Below are 6,000 nucleotides of genomic sequence, written 5' to 3'. Positions count from 1 at the left end.
TGTACTGTTGGACTGAATGTGGTTATATATATATATATATATATATATACATGAATAAAATATGTTTAATAAGCATGCATAAAATATATGAACTTGAAAACTGTTCCCCAGTGGAGCATTATAGTCCTGGTTGAAATATCTTAGTGACTTCTAGAAGCAATCATTAGTTCTACTCCAGCGTGCTTCGTTTGTGCATAAGAGGTCACCACACACACAATTCTAGGTCCTCATTTGTTGTTGCTGTTGTTGTTGTTGTTGTTGTGATACAAGTCTCCTGAGAATTCTAGTAACTTTTGTGAACAGGACAGAACAAATTAAAAAAATTAAACAGGCTGGTTTCTAGATGAGCCTGAGGATTCTGTTGGTGATTATATGATTATATCGTTATGTCATATGCATTAGAAAGCAGGACTATGGAAACAATGTATGGGATTGAGGTAGATTTGCAGAGCTGCTCCTTATCACCTTCCTCCCCATGTTGAGGAGGAAGGTAGGTGGCCATCTGTGGTTCATACCTGTAATCCTACTTAGGAGGCTGAGACCTGAGGATTGCAGTTCAAAGGTAGCCCTGGCAAGAAAGCTAATGAGACTCATATCTCCAATTCACCACCCAAAAGCTGGAAGTGGAGCTGTGGCTCAAATGGCAGTACACCAACTTTGAGCCAAAAAACTCAGGGATTGCACCCACTACCGTTTCCTGCTCCCCAAAGGGGGTTGTTTCTATTTCTCCAATTCTGTATCTGGACTAGCCTTTGTGATTTGCTTTGCCAGTAGACTTTGGGGGAAATGACAATAGTCACTTCTGAGTTTTGGCCTTGAGAAATTAGGGACACTCACTTATCTCTCTCTTGAGATTCTATCTTCTACCAGTGAGATCAATTCCACACTAGCTTTCTGGAGGACAAAGAGAGCATGTGAACTAGTACCAAGTCAGTCCAGGTGTCTCATGCAAGGTCACCCAAGTTAACCAGGCTTACATGGCTCACAGACTGCAGATGTGTGAGCCTGGCCTCACCAAATCACTCATGGAACTATCAGCTCAGGGCAGAAGTGAAACTAGCTGTTTCCAATCACTGAGTTTGGGGATGGTTTGCTACACAATAGTAAGTAAGGGAAGTACAAAATGTCACAGGAAGTGGACTTCTAGAAGGGAGGGTTTGCTTCCGGTTCTCCAGTGCATCTGCTTCCGGTTCTCCAGTGCCTCAGCTCCCAGCACACAATAGATGTACATTATTACATGCTTATTCAGTGTTTGAGTATGATGTGCTCCATTTGGTTTCCTGGGTGGGGAGGTCTTTCTGGGGGCCCAGGTAGGAGGATGGTTGTTTTCCTCGGATGGTGGGACTTCTATGGGGGAAGGAATGTGTTAAGTAGCAGAGATGTTGCTTGTTGCACAATATCTGCATTCACCTACTTTAACAGATTTAGAGCCTCTTGTTGTTAGCTAGATACTTGCTTTCAGCAAAACAAGTTGCATTTTTGTTTTTTGTATTTTTGGCCTCTTCCATTGCTATCCACTTGACTAAGATCTACCACCAGTGCAGTGGGAGTGGGCAGGTGATGTACTCCTTTTCTCTCTCATTCCAGCTCCCTAGATGTCCTGTTTCTTGGAGTGTGATGTTTTGACTGTGTATTTGTGGTCATCATGTAGAACGTGGTAGAGACCATGAGCTATGATGCTCCCAGGGCAAAGTTAAGGATCTTAGATCCCTGATGCCTTTATGTAACTTTCTGTATCCAGTGTTCTCTGTCATTCATTCTTTTCCTTATAGGAGACTCATTCACTCTTATCCATGGCCAGTAATTAGCAGTGCCTCCCTGTAGATCTTCCTATTTTCTTAGGCTTAGTGATATGACTTCTTTTGGACAATCAGGCGAGAGCAGAGGTGATGCCTGCCTCATCCATTTAGAAAGAAATCTGGAACGCTCCTGCACACCTTCCCAACCTTTGACTCCCTTTCCATCTCATAAAGACAGCATGTCCCAAACACATGGAGAGGGTTGGTGATCAACTTACTACACATGAGTAAGGAATAAATATTTGCAGTAAGAATTGGATCTTTACCTCCTTTATCTCTCTACTTTTAGACTTCTTTTAATGTGTTTTCTGAAATTCATGGGTCATTTGAATTGCATCTAATTTTTTATTTGGGGTATGAAAGACACACCTATTTACTCAAATGACACTTAGTCACTAGGCCTGTAGTTAAGATTGTCAGTTTGGTAAGCACTGGGGTGCAGTTATGATAGAAAAAAATATACCTTGCGGTTCTTGACCTCATGGTGCTAAAAGTGAAGTAAGGAACCCAAGGATGAAATGAATGAACACTTGAAACCAATTCAAGAAAAATCCAGCAAACTCTCAAGGAATACAGTGGGTTTACCTATTTTAGGTTGGGAGGTGGGTGAGGAAATTGATATTTTAGTAGGCATCCAAAAGAAGAGAAGCTAGGTGAAGACTTGGAGGAAGGTAGAGCAGACATGACAGGAGAACTCAAAAGGTACACAAATCCCTGAGGTAGACAAAAATGGTGCATCTTTGAAGGCTTTACAGATTTATAAGTCAATAGAAAGTAAATGAGCAAGGAGGAAAATGGATAGACAAGGCTGAAGAATTTGTCATGGAGACTCATAGGCCATGACAAATACTTTGGCACACACACACACACACACATACACACACACATACATATACACACACATACACACACATACAATATCACAGTTTCCACCCATCATTTCCAAAATCTTTTCATATCCTCACTCTTCATGAGGTATTCCAGGACAAAGAAACATCTCACTTGATACCCCAGAGTAAAACAGGTTGGTAAGTAGATGTCCAGGGTGAACAAGTGATTAATATTAGCTTTCCTTGTTCTGTTTTCCTTTCCCTTCTGTGTCCTTCACTCATTAAAAAAAATCTATGATTAAAAATAATCTATGTTATTGTGTATGTGTGTGTTTGTGTGTGTATTGTGGGGGGAGAGATGTTTCCGCTATCAATAACACGACCTTTTCACAATAAATCTCATGACTGATTTCATTGAATTCATCTTTTTATGACAGGATTTGGATTTGAACACTGGGCTTTGTGCTTGCTAGGTAGGTGCTCCACCATATGAGTTACACCCCTCACCTTTTTTTTTGCTTTAGTTATCTTTTAGATAGTTTCTCACTTTCTCCCAGGACTGGCCTTGGATTACAATTCTCTTACCTATATCTTCCACATAGCTGGGATTACAAGAGGGAAGTACCATGTGCAAGCTTTTTTAATGCCTTGGTAACATTTTGCCTAGGCTGATCTGAAACTATGATCCTCTTGATCTCTGCCTCCTGAAGAGTTGATCTTCCATGCTTCTGTACTCCACCAGACACTGGAAGGGGGAGAAGGTCATGAGGAGTATAGAACATCAGCATCAGTGTTTACACAAATGATGTCTACTCTCCAAGGTTTCTTCATTATTATCTTTTTGGCAATACTGGGGTTCGAACTCAGGGCTTTGGGCTTCCTAGGCAAGTGTACTACCACTGAGCATTTTGCTTAACTCATTCTGTGTAAGTTACTTTTCAGATAGAGTCTCCCTAAGAACTTTAATCCAGGCTGGCTTTGGCCTATATTTTGAGAACATTGGAAAACTGCTAAATATAGCCTACTATAATCTAATTTGTGATTTAAGAAAGTCACCTGGTTTGCATTTCTTTTATGGCTAGAGAGGTTGTTTAAATAGGGATACAGGTGGACCTATTTCAACAATGAGATGTACAAGACACTGTTGAAAAATGAACTTTACAACTTTGGCAGGCGGGGGGAGTAGTTGTGGAGATGGGAAGGGATGGTAGGGGAAAAACAAAGGAGGAGGCAACAATGTTTCATAAGAAATGTACTCATTACCTTGCTCATGTGATTGTAACCCCTCTGTACAGTATTTTCACAAAAAACTTATTTTTTAAAAAAGAAAATCACCTGGGGTTTGACTTCAGAGCCTTGAGCTTGCTAGGCAGATGCTCTACTACTTGAGCCACCTGATCTGCATTTTCCTATTTATACTTCCTGAGCAGCTGGGATGACAGGTGGGAGGCACCACACTCAACTTTTATTGATTGAGATAGGGTTTCAGGAACTTTCTCTCCAATAGCTGGGGGATGACAGGTGTGAGCTAACTTTCTATGCTACAGCCATCTTCTTAAACTTGAAATGTAAGAACTGCATATATGAGTTATTTCCTTATCTCTCACAGAGAGAAATATTTTTTAGTTTTTCATTTGCCCTTTAATTTTTTATATGGCATTTAAAAACATTTCATCATGGGAAATATAAAATTTACATAAAAATAGAGAAGTTCCATCAACTTCATGAATCTGTCACTCATGTTCAACCATCATCTATATTTTATTTAGAGATTTTTTTTGATTTATTAAAGTTTTACATTTTTCGTAAGCCAAATATTTTAATCTTTTTTCCAACTTTATGTGGAGTCTTTTGATATAGAAATTTTAATTTTAATGTTACTTATACATATTAATGCTTTCTGTTATGTTTTGACTTTTAATTTCTTATTTAAGATGGATTTTCATATTACAAAGTTGTAGAGGTACTTCTGTTCTCTTCCAAAAGATTTCCATCTCAGGATGGAAGAAGCATGTTTTCTCTATGTGGCATGACAATTGTCTGTAGTTGCTTGATCAATAGGTATGGCTTCTTTATTCATGTCATCTGTATTTTCAAATTAACTTTTTCACTAGTTTGTTGTGGTTTTTTCCCCACAATATCAGGCTTGAGTTTAGGATGCCACTTGCTAGGCTTTCTTGGGCATTGCTGGTGCTGTACCAATTGAACCACACCTGCAGCCTGACTTTTTGCAAGTTGTTTTGGAGATGGAGGCTCACAGACTTTTCTGCCTGAGCTGTCTTTGAGCATCAGTGCTCCAGATGTCAGTCTTCTGAGTGTGTAAGACGATAGGCATGAGCCACGGTTGTCACGGCACATCTCCAGAACACAAAATTTCAATAAGAGGTTATACCCCTGTGATTCTGTGTTAGCCCATTTAAGTTTTCTTTTCTTCAAGTTTGAAGCAAATAACTTCTAATATAAACATGTGATAAGTTGTGATATTCTAGAGTTTTATCTTTGTGGCCTGGCTTTCCAGTAATCCTCAAAGAATGTGTACATCTATAAAATTGCAGAAAAAGTACCTGAAAACAGTATATGTGGATCCAGAGGTCTGATAGTGTGGGCTGGACGCCCAGTGTTGAGTTGGATGTGGAGTGATGGAGAAGATTCTAGCCACGAGCACTGAACTCACTTGCTTCTGTATTGAAAATGTGCAAAGAACCAAGGGAAGACAAAAGAGACATGGAGAGACAGAGGAAGGTAGAAGACAAGGAAATGAAGACAGCCTTAGGATCTGGAGGGGCAAGCCCAGCACCAAGACAGCAGAGGAAGAGCAGAGCTTTGGTGTAGAGAGAGAGGCCATGCTGATGCCCAGAGTGGCCATTGAGGCCCCAGAGACACAGCTGGGCCCACTTGGCTTCTGGCGCTTTTTGTTAGGCCATGCAGGAATTTATTTAAGAATACTGTTGTTATTTTGAATGCATGTTTAGGGCCCTTGAGTATTTCTGGGAGCTCATCCCATCAGGTCATCCCATGTGTTTTCCTGTTCTCTGCAATACTTCTCCTAGAGAATTGTGATGAATATCCAGTGTAAAAGCAATGTAGAATGTCCATTCCACACAGATGCCAGAAAATTATGTTTTCACTGGGCTGCAATTTAACTCACATGGGGTATACAATAGAAAACTTAGATGTTTTGAAATCAAAGGGGTCATCTGAAGATGTTAGCCCTGATACTCCTCATTCACCATGTTTTCCTTTACCCAGCATTATTATGAAGTAATTGTCACATACCAGATACCTGACTGGCAAGGTTGTGGTGGTAATTGTTTAACAACCATCCTTTCCATCCTGATTTTGGATCATCTGATAATGTCTGTGGTGTAAAT

Source organism: Dipodomys spectabilis, unplaced genomic scaffold (genome assembly GCF_019054845.1).
Source record: "Dipodomys spectabilis isolate Male_0828 unplaced genomic scaffold, ASM1905484v1 ptg000365l, whole genome shotgun sequence".
In the NCBI taxonomy this organism is placed as follows: domain Eukaryota; kingdom Metazoa; phylum Chordata; class Mammalia; order Rodentia; family Heteromyidae; genus Dipodomys; species Dipodomys spectabilis.
This window is presented reverse-complemented; position numbering follows the sequence as displayed.